This window comes from Hemicordylus capensis, chromosome 1 (genome assembly GCF_027244095.1).
Source record: "Hemicordylus capensis ecotype Gifberg chromosome 1, rHemCap1.1.pri, whole genome shotgun sequence".
NCBI lineage: Eukaryota > Metazoa > Chordata > Lepidosauria > Squamata > Cordylidae > Hemicordylus > Hemicordylus capensis.
Window position 1 is genome coordinate 314,753,619 of NC_069657.1, and position 14,634 is coordinate 314,768,252.

General features: G+C 45.8%; 1 pseudogene; it reads left to right on the forward strand.

Annotated features, from left to right (window-relative positions):
- Positions 1 to 9,142: 9,142 nt before the first annotated feature.
- Positions 9,143 to 12,313, forward strand: LOC128338446 (fos-related antigen 1-like; annotated as a pseudogene).
- The last annotated feature ends 2,321 nt before the right edge of the window (positions 12,314 to 14,634 follow it).

The window sequence follows — 14,634 nt, forward strand, 5'->3', positions numbered from 1 at the left end:
CAGTAGTGGCTTACATGTCCCGCAGCATAACACAGGCATTGCAGAACTGTCCATGCTGCAACAAGGCTCTAACACATGTGACGACAGTGCTGTGCAAGAGGGCAGTACTGGAACTACTGTTCTCTTATATGATCACACATCACATGCAACAACCGTTATTTCCAATTGAAGTTGCATGTGACATGCAATTATGGAAGTAGTAAGTAGTTCTGGTACTGCTCTTGTCTGCAGCACTGTCACCACAAGTGTTGGAGCCCCACTGTGGCACGGGCAGTTCTTCAAGCTCTGTATTATGCTGTAGGAGATGTAAGCCAATAATAACAACATTGAGAGGGGGCTGAGTGTTGGAGAGCCAAGGTCCTATGGGCTGTCCCCTCCCCTGTCACTTAAGTCCTGTAGCTACAAATTTTACTCTCCAAACTCTTATTTTGCCTCCTGCTTAGGTTGGAAATTTGATGGAAGCTGATAGCAACCATCAGAGATCAGTGTGCCAGATTTAGATCAGAGACCATAGCAGCTGGTCCCTACCTTAGACACCTATCAATATCTGAGTCTAAGTATCTTCTGGAAGCACTGTTATACTTTTCTGTCTGTCTGGGCTTTTTACCAGTCAGGCATTGAGTGGCTTCTCCACTGGAACTTCACCTTCCTGGCATATAATCAAGTTTTATTTTGTTGTTTACAGCTTATTTTTATGCCACTGAGTGTCGGTGATAAGGCTGGGTATAAAAATCTAAATAAATATTTATTCTTCAATAAAATTTTAGTAGCCAAGATTGAACTGCTGACATTGTGTAGGGATAATTTGCACAGTATGTGGCAGATGAGTTTTCCACTTGCCTTTAAGGTCTCCCAGTGAACAGTGTAATGTTTGAAGGGAAAATACCTGGTTGTAAATACAGAAGGCACAACATGGTCAAAATCAGTTGTTACAAAGTCACATTCCATTGTTTTCAATGGGGCTTAGGTCTAGTTCTCCAACAGAGTTAGTCATGATTACAGCCAAAGTCCTAACAGCAGATGTCTTGCAACAGACCTATGTATGTACTGTACCATTCATGCTACAGGTGGTGACTCACATGGCTGGATGTTTCTCCGTTAAAAGAGAAAGTCCTGCGCACTGAGAACCAGGAAGAAGGCCTATCCTTTCCCCCGATAGACTAGTTTTCCATTTGTGCAGGCCCACCCCCCAAGTAAGCATTCATTCATGTGACCTCCACCAGTAGTATGATACATTAGAGACAGGTTTGCCATTTCATCCTGTTATTGAGAATTAGAACCCAAGTAACTTTGTCTGATGGTGCCCATGGTGGATACAAGCCTAGAAGCTATGAATAATCACATGGCTACCCCAACCCTAACATATACTCACCCTCTGATGGCAGACATGTGTTTTCCTTCCAGTGTTAAGAGTTCAGCAAGCAACATAAACTAGCTGCATGGCATATGAACCAGCCCTAATGGGTCAAAAGGAAGTACCAATATTTCTGAACAACTGCATTTCCTTCTTGCCCTTTCATTTAAAAGGAGGCCTTAACTTCAACATTTTCCTTATGTTTTCCTTTAGAGCAGTTTCCATTTTCATTATTATTTTACACAGCACAACAAGATACACACAGCTAAGAACATTGACAATCGATCTTAATAAGCATAAATTCATTTTGTAAAAGATCATTGAGACTTTATAACCTCCATTTACTTTCAGAATTGCAAGCTATGTGGCTGAAATACAGGTGAAACTCGGAAAATTAGAATATCGTGCAAAAGTCCATTAATTTCAGTAATGCAAATTAAAAGGTGAAACTGATATATGAGACAGACGCATTACATGCAAAGCGAGATAAGTCAAGCCTTAATTTGTTATAATTGTGATGATCATGGCGTACAGCTCATGAAAACCCCAAATCCACAATCTCAGAAAATTAGAATATTACATGGAACCAAGAAGACAAGGATTGAAGAATAGAACAATATCGGACCTCTGAAAAGTATAAGCATGCATATGTATTCAGTACTTGGTTTGGGCCCCTTTTGTAGCTATTACTGCCTCAATGCGGCGTGGCATGGATGCTATCAGCCTGTGGCACTGATGAGGTATTATGGAAGACCAGGATGCTTCATTAGCGGCCTTCAGCAATTCTGCATTGTTTGGTCTCATGTCTCTCATCCTTCTCTTGGCAATGCCCCATAGATTCTCTATGGGGTCAGGTCAGGCGAGTTTGCTGGCCAATCAAGCACAGTACACTGTATACTTTTCAGAGGTCCGATATTGTTCTGTTCTTCAATCCTTGTCTTCTTGGTTCCATGTAATATTCTAATTTTCTGAGATTGTGGATTTGGGGTTTTCATGAGCTGTATGCCATGATCATCACAATTATAACAAATTAAGGCTTGACTTCTCTTGCTTTGCATGTAATGCGTCTGTCTCATATATCAGTTTCACCTTTTAATTTGCATTACTGAAATTAATGGACTTTTGCACGATATTCTAATTTTCTGAGTTTCACCTGTAAGCTGGAATATTCCTGTGGTGCTAATGAAATCAGCTGAGTGCCAGAAAAATACCTGCCCTATGCAATAATGTTTGCCCGAAGAGAATCTCCTGAATCTCCAGATGATTCTGAAAAAGTAATTGGCAGAAACCAGCATAATTCCTGATGAGAAAAAAATATAACTTTGCCCTTTCATTTGGCCCCAAACGACAGGTGAATTTTTTTTGTGGTGTGGCTCTTCAAAGAGGCAGCAGCATGCCTGCATAGGTGAGGATCATACGATGCTTGCCTAAAGCTGCTGTTTAAGTGCAAGCTTTGGTAGGCAGAATGTCAGCCACTGATCTCAAGTGTTCTCTGGAATACACTCTGGAAAAAAACCAGATTTTGTTCTTTGGCCTGAAGCAGTGTTAATTAAATATAGACTTGTGTTAATTAAATATGAGGAACAAGAGACATTATTGCTGGATAATTGAGAAAACCAAAGAATACCGAAAGAAAGTCAATATGTGTTTCATTGACTACAGAGAAGCCTTCGATTGCATCGACCATGCCAAGTTGTAGAATATCCATAGGAAAATGGGTGTCTCAGAACATCTCATTGTTCTCATGAGAAACATATACACAAGACAGGAAGCCACAGTCCAGACAGAACATGGTGAAACAGACTGGTTCCAGATCAGCAAAGAAGTAAGATAAGGCTGTATACTTATTTATTCACTTTATATGCTGAACATATACTAAAGGAAGCTGGATTGGAAGAAGATGAGCGTGGTTTTAAAGCTGGAGGAAGAAACATCGATAACCTGCGCTATGCTAATAACACCATTCTGATAGCTGAGAATGTGGATGATCTGCAAGCTCTAGCAGTGAAAGTCAAGGAGCACAGTGGAAAAAATGGGACTACAACTAAATGTAAAGAAGACTAAACTAATGGCAAAAGTTACAGCAACCAGCCTCAGAAAGGATAATGAAGACATTGAAGTGGTGGATAGCTTCTGCCTTTTAGGATTGACCGTCAACAGTAAAGGATCCAGCAGTCAAGAAATATGCCACAGACTAGCACTTGGTAGGGCTGCAGTGAGGTCCTTGGAACAAATATTTAGATGCCATGATGTGTCTATACCTACAAAGATTAGAATCGTTTCAACAATGGGTTTTCCTGTTGTAGGGGAAGAATGGCAGTTCAGCCCCCAAATAGCAGAGCAAAACCAGTTTGGTGAGAAAGCAGCAAAGCAAGAGGTCTTGAGACAGTTCTTTAGTATTGAAGCACTACAAGGATTTATTCAAAGAAAAGGTTACGAACAAATGTGAAAGAGCCTGCAGCTTAATTTCAGCTGTAGCGCATGGCTGAGGAGAAACAAAACAATCAGCCGTCTCTGGAGAGGCAAAAAGGAGACTAACACTGGAAGAACAAAGAGGGGAAGAGTCCAGCACTTTTATCCATGGCCCTAAACCATGGATAAAAATTGGATGGACTCAATTATGACAGCAACGAATGCACCACTGAGAGACCTTAAGGCCAAGTTGAAGACAGATCATCTATCTATGTGGTCGCTAAGAGTTGACACCAACTTGACGGCACTTAATCAATCAATCAGATCAGTGTATGCTTGATATCTCAGGCTGTTCCCATGCAGCTTGGAACTGCAGGAATCTCTGTGCAGATTGGACACTGAATTCAGAGCCCTCTCTGCCTATATACAAGTTTGCACATGCAGAAGTGGGCACAACTGTGATGCAGGACAGATAGCCAGTGTTACTCTCAGTAGTGCTACTTGCTTTTAATGCAGGAATAATCAGAGTAATCAAACTATCTACATCAGACTATTGTTTGCAGTGCTGCCAGTACCATTTGTGCATATGTATGTCTGAATCAAGCCAAGTGCTGCAAAGGTATCAAAAATACTAATAAGAGTCAGAGTAACTGTTTTATAACTGCCAAAACATAGCCACAATTGGCAGCAATGAAAGCTTCTCTTCTAGCAACCAGATCAAGGCCTGATCAGGACTATGATGTGGACAGTGAGGGTGTGTGGAGGGAGGGGTGCTCCTTTCACTCTGATCCTGATTTGGCCTGGACCTGGCTGCTATTTACAAAAAGAACAATGAGAGATGCAGCTGCTAAGCATGCAGTAAATGTCTTTTCTGTTGCAGTTAAAAAAAACCCAAACCTAACAAAGAATGCAATGTCGCCTTAAAGACTATACCCAAATTGTCACAAACTGTAGCTCTTGCATTTCATAGCCCTTAGGCTCCACAGCTAAGATTTTTCATTTGTTGCCTCTATACATGTGTGTCTGTGTGCGTGTGTGTCCGCGTGAATGCCAAGTAAGAATAACACTTCATGCTTCTATCAAGGTGGGCTCTCGCTCATGAGAAACTGAAGCTGCATAAATTTATTAGTCTTTAATATGCGGTGGGACTCATTGTTATTCATAACTGAGCATTATTCTTCAGAGAGCTTTTTTGTTCATTTAATTATTCATTGCAGCAGTAGTATTCATAGAGAGAAAAGAATACCTAATTTCTCACAATGAGTAATAAGGAGCAAACAATTAACTACTTTTAAAATTAATCCTTAAAGGGTTTTAAAAATATATCCCATTGATTTCAATTGAATTTCAGGGGAGCATGAATGTTTAAAACCCCAGCCTTCCATATCTGGAGTTTTTAAATGCTATGCACTAAATGAGGATTAGACATACTATACACAAAACCTTTGTACTTAACTGTGCATAAAGTTTTTATTTTGTCCTCTGTTCAATTAAATTAGCTTGAACTGCTGCCAGGGTGAAATATATCCATAATGTTTTCCCCTCAGATTGATATCTTAATCTGAGATATCAGATTAATCTGAACTTAATATTTAGTTCCTTTGCAAGAAGCTGCTCACATTTTTAACCAAGGCTGAATTTGCTTTCTGAGGGACTGGGGATGGGGAAGTTCTCTCTCTACGGTCTTCTTCTTCTGTACTGGGTTTTCATTTGATTGATTGATTTATCTATTTATTTATTTAACATATTTTATATACCCCAAAACTTATGTCCCTGGGCAGTTTACAAGATAAAAACAAAAGTAAAATATTAGTTAAAAACAAAAAACAAAAAATTTAAAACACAACAATTTAACATTTTAAAAACAATATTCTAAAACAACATTAAAAACAATCAAAACAGTATCAGTTAAAAGCCTGGGTGAACAGATGCATATTTAAAGACTTTTTTAAAATGGTCAGAGATGGGGAGGCTCTTATTTCACTAGGGAGTGCATACCAAAGCCTCAGGGCAGCAACGGAGAGGGCCCATCCCTGAGTGGCCACCAGATGAGCCGATGGCAAATGCAGATGGACCTCTCCTGAAGATCTCAATGGGTGGTGGGGTTCATAACGAAGAAGACATTCTCTTAAATACCCAGGGCCCAAGCTATTTAGGGCTTTATAGGTTATAACTAACACCTTGTATTTTGCCTGGAAACATATCGGCAGCCAGTGTAACTCCTTCAATACAGGAGTAATATGGTCTCTCCTAGATGACCCAGAGACCAGCCCGGCTGCCGCATTCTGAAGCAACGGAAGTTTCCAGACTACATACAAGGGCAGCCCCACATAGAGCGCATTACAGGCCTTCTACAACAACCCCCCTGCCAGATAGTATAAGCCATGTCGAGCAAGGGTCAAGAGGACTGGTGGTGGGCCGCACCGTAACAATCAGCTTGTCCACATCCTCAGGAGTCACAAACTGGAACTGATCCAACCTAACTACATAAGAGGAGTTGCTGGACATTTCCACATCAGATACTGAAGTCATTGTGGAGACAGAATCTAAGTTGCCTGAATATGAGAGATTATTTCTGTGAAAAATCCTTTAAACACATCACAGCGGGTAACTGATGACTCCAAATTCTGATTCAAGGGAGTGGGGGCAGATACTAGTCCCCTCACAACCCTGAACAACTCTGCTGGACGTGAACTCGCAGAGGCAATACGGACAGAAAAGAATTGCTTCTTCGTTGCACGTATTGCCTGATCATAGGTCTTCAAATGAGCTCTATGTTGCAATCTGTCGGATTCAAGCCTAGTCTTTCTCTGTGTTCCAGTCATCTACCTTTCTGCTTCAGCCCCCATAGTTCTTCCGTATACCAAGAGGCCAGTTTTGAAGCAGGTCAGAGAGGATGCTTAGGAGCAATCATGTCTACTGCCCCAGTTTGCTGTTCCAATTCTCCACCAGAGCATCAACAGGATCACCAGCAGAGCCAACACTAAATCCCTCCAAGACTTCTTGAAGTCCTATGGGATCCAATAACCTTCTCAGGCGGACCATCCTAATAGCTCCCTCATCACTGTGAAGGTGGGGTGTGACTGTGAGTCCAACCTTAACCAGATGGTGGTCCATCCATGACAATGGGGAAATCACAGGAGTCCCCACCCACTGAACACCACCCTGATCAGAGTGAAAGACCAAATCAAGCGTGTGACCTGCAATGTGTGTCGGTCCCAAGACCACTTGAGATAGGCCCATAGTCATCATGGCCGCTATGAACTCCTGAGCTGCCCAGGACAAATTGGTCCCAAAATGAACATTGAAGTCCCCCAGCACCACAAGCCTGGGGGACTCCAACACCAACACCAAACCTAAGACCAAGTCCGTCAGCTCAGTTAGGGACTCTGTTGAGCAGCGGGGTGATTGGTACACCAACAGAAGCCCCAGTCTATTCCTGGTCCCCAAACTTAAGTACACACATTCAATATGGCCTGACACTCTAACAGGGATCCTGGTAAGGGAGAGATTATTCTTACAGACCACAGCCACTCCACCTCCCCGCCCCCTGGTCCCTCACCTGCTCCTCAACAGAGTACCCTGGAGGGAGAACCTGGGACCACACTGGGCCCCCAGCCTCCCCCAACCAGGTCTCTGTAATACATACCAGGTCGGCACCTTCATCCAGAATCAAATCATGGATGGTTTCTGATTTGTTCTGGACCGACCTGGCATTACAGAGGAGCAAGGTGAGGTTCCAAGGGTGGTCGGCACTGCACTCCAAGGTAAAAGAATTGCTGGCAGGACAGTCGGAAGGGGAAACAGCTAGTGAATTTCTATGTCCACTTCCACTTCCTGCTGACCTGCCAACGTTACTTCTTCTGTTCCCCACCAGCACTGGAATTGCCACCCCACAGTCAGTGGACATGCCCCCTGTCTCCCCATCTCCAGGTAAGCCCAGACACATTCTAAAACAATCTCACCCAGGACGAATTAAAACAGAAGCTCCACTATTAAATGCCCACCACATACAAATACCTGGACCAAGAGACCTGGCCCTTGCCCCCGCCCTCGCAGTCCTCCAAAGGGGCGACCCCCTTTGGTGTCGCCCCTTCAGTGGTAGGCCTGCCGCCACAGGCAGCGTCCCTTATAGGGCCAGAGATGACCTCCCTGGTCAGATAGAAAGCAGGGACTGCTGAGTCAGTCCTGGGCCCTGATCCTGCAAAGCAGCCACTGCCAGAGGCCACAGTCCCACAGGTCAGGCAGGGGGCTGGCAGATGGTCTCACCCTCTCCCTGTCCTGCAGGCAGGCACTCAACAGCAGCAGCAGACAGCCTACACCAGTCTCTCACCCTGGGGGCTGCCTGGGAAGCAGGTGGTCTCTCCCTCTGCTGTAGGGCTTCTTTCAGGCTGAGGCTGGAGGAAGCATCCCTTATAGGGCCAGAGATGACCTACCAGTTGTGTTCCTAATATTGCAATGACTATGACAAGACAGGAAGACAGAATTAGATGTGATGTGGTAGTCCTGTGACTGGAACTTTGAACATATTTTTCTTTTTTCAGAAACCAGCCAGGATACATGTCTGTTATTTGGATTGTGATTTGGGCCAGAGTGCAGGGGGAATGAGATCTATCCCTTTGCCCCATGCAGATTCCTTCATTTAAATCACACTCCTGAAACTGCCACTAGCCCAAATGCGGGAAACTTATAGACACAGACTGACATACTGTGCAATGTTCCTCCCATCTTTTAACAGAACATGCACACGGTTGCTCTCTTGGGCAAAACACAAGAATTGTGGAAATGCAGTAGTACGATGGATGACCATTCTTCCAATGGTAGGTGGAATGTTGCACCATATGCCAGCCACAACTTTTCTGCCCATAGATTTGTCTCTCAACAACTAGGCAACCAATAGCCACTTTGGGTGGGGTGAGGGCTGGGCTAGACAAGCTGGGCAGTCGCCTAGAGCACCTACCTGAAAAGTACACCAAGCTGAGCTTGGTGGCTCACTGATGAGTGTATTGTTTCAAGGAAAGAGACTGGAGGAAAACACCGATAAACTAGCTGGCGGGGAGGATGCTGAAGGCACTCTTTGCCCAGGAGATCAGCACTTCATTAATCTGAATGTCGGTCACTAAGGCTATTCTCACAAGCAGCCTAACCCAGGCTAGGGCAGCACAGCCTGGGTTAGACTGCTCCTGTGCAGTGCTGGGATCTGCACGAATCCTGACACTGCCTGCTTTCCCCACTTTGAAGCCTGGCCTTTAGCTGGAGGCTGAGGGCACGGGCACGCCATTAACCCCAGCACACACCGAGACAGGCACCTAGAGCGCCCATCTCACTGGGGTATCCTCCAGTGCCCTGCACTTGTCGTGTGGTGCATAGTAGGATATGTGGAGACTGAGACACATCGTCCTGGTCTCCAGAGATCCATGCTGCATGCAGCAGTGCAGGTTGTGTGCACAGACTACGCTTCCCACCACCTTTGATGGATCATCTGCGGGGAAGGTAAGTTTTGCACAACCTTCTCCCCAGCCTCCTGCCATCCCCACCTCCCAGTTGTGTGAATCGCTTTACTGTGTTGATGGGCCTTGAATGCAGTTTTCAAAAGATTTCCAAGCATGACTTGTTTCAGTATTTACAGACTGAAGATATTTTAAGTTTATTATTGTGGTAAACAACAGGGGCTTGGGTTGTCCTGACATCATCACACTAAGTATGAATACACTTCATGATTTTTTGTCACCCTTTCAAAAATAAAGGGTGTGCCTTGGAGCCTTGCCAAGGGTTTGGGAGGCTCGGCCTACCAGACCCAGCACAAGTGCTGAGTAATCTGTTGCCCAGTACCTGCTGGAGCCTGTGGAGGAAGACCCAGAGATGACCACTCACAGTTCTGGGCAACTCACCGCCATGTCTGGCCGGACCTGGCAGCAGTCACTGTGTGCCTCCAATCCTGCCCTTCAACTAGTGTCCAGAGCGAGCGGGTGCTCATGTGTAGGTGACATAAGGACACCCCATCACTTCCATCTGGACCCTAGCTTGGTGAAGCAGTTGGTGTTCCTCAAAGTCAACCTCCCCCTGCTGGGCTACCCTGAGCAGGAAGTTGAGCTGTGCGAGTGATTGGCCCATGGTTTACCAGGAGCCGTGGTGTTGGTCTCCTGCCCAGCAACATCTTCCACTCAACCCTAACCCTCCCTCCTTCTTTCCTAGCCTTGCCATGTCACAGCATGCTGCTAGTGCTGTGACACGACACAACTGCACATACACCCACTGGCACCACCTGTGATGCTGAAACATCCCTGGTTTTACGTGGCCAGCAGCACTCGAGGGGTGGTGGGAACACACACAAACAGTTGGAGATCCATGAACAGAGTGTGGCTGTATATTTGTAAATGTGTAGATTTGTAAATGTGTAGATTTGTAAATGTGTATATAGGTGACTTGCAGGGGAGGTGGGCAGCAGGAGACTCTAAGAGTGTAAATTTTAAGAAATGTAAATATTAGAGAATGTAAATAAAAGAAAATGTGTAAAAATGTAAATGTATAAAAGAGTAAATCTGTGAAAATGTAGAACTAGCTGCAGTAAATGTGTAGAAGTGTTGTGCAGATGTGTGTGTCCAGGGGTATGTGTGTGTGTGTGTGTGTGTGTGTGTAGGTTTTTGTTCTGTGGGTGTGTGTAGTGGTGGAGAGGTTTCTGTACACATTAAGATGTGTCTGTATATATATTTGTAAAATGTGCATATAGACCCCTTTCTTTCCCCCTTCAGTTGAAGTTCTAGCACGCATATGCATGCACCAAACATGCATGCACTGCCAGTGATGAGTCAGTGGTCTCGTGCCACCATATGTCTGGGGCCTGTGTGACCTCCAGCAAAGATGTGGTGGACCTGCCAGTCTGAGGTGGGTTTTCCTTTATTGTAGCCACATGCATGAAGAGAAGAAAACATCCCAAGGTGCATTATTTTAATCTTTTATTCAATGTGATGTGTTTTTGATATTGCTTTGCCTCTTTCTTTACTTGCGTGTTGTTTTGTTTTTGCTTTTGCTGCCTTGCACCATCTAGTGTGTCTTGCTAGGTGTTTGTGGCTGTAGGATTCAGTGTTGGCTTTCTTGGTTTTGCAGTTGTTCAGTCTCTACTCTAGTGCAGGCAAGTCTGTCTGTGTTTTTTTGGTTTGCAGCTTGGTGTCTTTTTAGTTGTTGGGCTAGAACATGTCTGTTGGGTTGTGGCCTCCTAGGAGCACAAAACTAGGTCGGGTTGGGGTGGTAGGCACTCATGGGTGCCAACTACCACCCAAACCCCAAAGGCATCAGGCTCTCCAGTGATTTTAAAGGATTTTTTAAAAGATTTGTCCATTTGTTATCCCTTATCCAGCCTATTATTGCCTGTATGCAGGCATTTAGGGAATGAATGCCATTTCCTGATGATGATGATGATGATGATGATGATGATGATGATGATGACAACGACAAGGAAAAGTAGATCTGGGTGTAATCAGCATACTGATAATGGGCAAAGTAAAGTTGGGCATGTGAGTCAAGAGTACTCATTCATAAAAACCAAGGCTGGTTGAAAGCACAATTCAGAGAATAGTGGGAAAGGTGACTGTGGGGTTAAGCCCGGGTAGAGATGTACAAGGATTATGGGGCAGGAAGGCAACCTGCTCCTGGACCTCATTGGCCACGCTTCCTGGGCCTGGCACCTGCCCGCCCAATGGCCAGGATTGCAGTAGTACCCCTCTGATCCCGGGGCTGGAAGCAGCACCAGTGCCAGCAGCTTCGTTCCCAACCTTAATACCATCACCACCAGGCATGATCTCCAGTGGATGGTCCAGCCCACAATCATGGGTGCTTCTCCAGGAATGCCCCCTTACCCACGGCCCTACCGGTGCCCGCACTATGCTGCTGGCATCCAGCCGGGTGTGATCCACACCATCAGCCCCACCTTAATACCCCAGAGGCGTCACGCTGAATATCTGACACCCGAAGAGAAAGACGCCACTTTCAGCGGGAGAGGAATAAACTGGCAGCTTCCAAGTGTTGAAACCGCTGGAAAGAACTAACAGACACCTTGCAAATGGAGATGGACCAGCTGGAGACTGAGCAGTCCGGGCTGCGGAAGGAGATTGTGGGGCTGCAGAAGCAGAAGGAGTGCCTGGAGCTGGTCCTGGAGGACCACCGCCCCATCTGCAAAATCCCTGGGGAGTCCTCGGGGGAAGAGGGCCAAAGCCAGTCTTCAGCCCCAGCCAGGCCCCCCATGAAGCAAGGGTCCCACCGGGTCCCAGCAGTGCCCCCCACTGTGCCGCTCCTGTGCCCCCTAGCATTGTCCTGCCCCCCAGTGTGGTCCTGGAACCAGAGGCCCTGCACACCCCCACCCTGATAGCTACTCCTTCTCTCACCCCTTTCACCCCCAGCCTGGTCTTCACCTACCCTGCCCCGGGAGACCCCGATGTGCTCTCTGGCTCCGGTTTCCCCCAGGAGCCCTGCTCCTCTGCCCACTGATGCCGCAGCAGCAGGAACCACTCCTCAGACTCTCTCAACTCACCCACCTTGCTGGCCCTCTGAGCAGTGTCCACTGCAACCGGCATAGCAAGGGTGCTCTAGAACCTTGCACATCCACCACGTTCAAAGGTGCTTCCCTTCAGCCCTGGACCACATTGGCCCGGCCCCATCTGCCTCACTTGTGCCCCACCCCCCCGTGCTGGTCACAGAACAGACAGGCCTCTTGCTCAGGTTTGTGCCAAACCAAATCCCGGAGTCAAGCTGCTAGTCCTCAAGACTCACCAGACAGCCCTTTTGTTTACTAAAGAATCTGATTCCAGAAGCCTAGAATTCTGATCAAAGCATTCTCTTCATAGGTTAATATTTACACCTTCACTCCCATTTTTTTTCAAAAAATTGACTCCACTCGTGTTTCCTCTAAGGCTTGCACATGTGCGTGCACACACAAGTTTTTAAATGTCCCCTCAGTTTTATTTTTCAAGAGAGGAGAGCTGGTCTTGTGGTAGCAAGCATGGCATGTCCCCTTAGCTAAACAGGGTCTACCCTGGTTGCATTTGAATGGGAGACTAGTAGTGTGAGCACTGTAAGATATTCTCCTCAGGGGATGGAGCCACACTGGGAAGAGCAGAAAGTTCCCAGTTCCCTCCCTGGCTTCTCCAAGATAGGGCTGAGATTCCTGCCTGCAACCTTGAAGGAGCTGCTGCCAGTCTGTGAAGACAATACTGAACTAGATGAACCAATGGTCTGACTCAGTATATGGCAGCTTCCTATGTTCCACAGACTGAAACTGATCCAACCTAATACTGCAAGAGGAATTGCTGGACACCCCCTTCATAGATTCTGCAGAAATAGTGGAGTCCAAGTTGGCCCGAATACAGGAGATTTTATCCGCAAAGAACCTATTAAAAGTGTTACACGAATCCTTTCTTACAATCCAGTGAGAGGGCTTGAGGATAGAGGGCAGGAAAGACAGCAGAAACTTGCCTTCCCCGCAGATGATCCTCTGGGAGTTGCTGGGCACTCTAATCATGCACCCAGACGGTCTGTGGCTGCCATGGGTAGTGTGGAGGTTTCAGGGTCGGAACGCAAGTACGCAGTGCATTGTGGGGATCCACCCAGCAACTGCCGGGAGCCTGTTCCTGTGCCGGTGCTGAGCTAACACACAAGGAGTTAGCCCGGAGTAAGGACTCACTTGTGCCCTTAACTCGGCTAACCGGCAGGCTCCCTAGGCAGGTTTGCTGCTGAGGCACTGCTGGAAGTCTCACAGCTACCAGCGGTTCTCACCGGTAGCCAAGCCTGGGCTTAATTACTCTAGCCCAGTCTTGGTGCTCGTGAGAACAGCCTCCATGTTTGCTTATGTTTAATCAAATGCCTTCTATGGTTCCTGACAGGAGATATACAGTCTTAAGATTTTGAATCACTGGTAAGGGTGAAGTCAAGAACGTTACACATGACAGTATTTGTTTTACAGTTCCATGTCTGCCAGTGCCTGATATTACCATGGCTGCCAATGAAAACCAACAGGTTACATGTACAAGGTCACTTTTGTCTCGGCTTTGGCCAAGATACATTTGAACTTGGACAAAACCAGTGTGCTTGGTTACCCTCTGGATCCATTTGCTAATCATTTGGATTTCAGGGTCATTTGCTCTTTATTTCCTGCTGCAGCATCTAGTACGTTTTAATTTTATGTCTATTTGTAACTCTGCTATGGCCAATGGCTAAAGCAGATAAAACTTGATTTGACACAAGGCTTTGCAAACTCCATTCATCTTGTTAATGTAAAAGCATCAGGTGTAGCACATGCAGGGAAAGAGGAAAGCAGGAAGTGAAAAATTGATGAGAGAGAAAAGAGCCAATCCGAAGTACTAACTCCTACTCCATCAGACCTCTTGTGTCATCATCAGGAGAAGGGATGCTCTAGGCGCCCATGGCCTATTCCAAGGCTGCACAACTGCAGTCCTTCATCTGATTTTGGATTACAACTCCCATAATCCCCAGCCTCAGTGGCAACTAGCCAACTGTCAAGGATTATGGCAGTTGTAGTACAACATCTGCAGGAAGGCTGAAGTTGTTCAGCCCTGGCCTATTCCATTACTCAGGAAGCCTGCCTCTGGTTTCTAACAGCAGCAATTATGTCAGTGGCAGTAGTCCAAAGCTATATACAGATGGAAGGGCACATGTGGATGCATATTGGTTTATGTTGGCTTTATGCATTTTAGCCTTAGTTGTAGGCACAGATTGCTCTTATATTACATTTTAGTGCCGTGTTTACTTAATTTATTTAGTATCCTATTTTAAATGAACTGTTTTTAATAGAAAGATAGTTCTTACTCATTGACAGAGACTTGGGCAGGATCTATCCTTCTCCGAGTCTTGTTTTT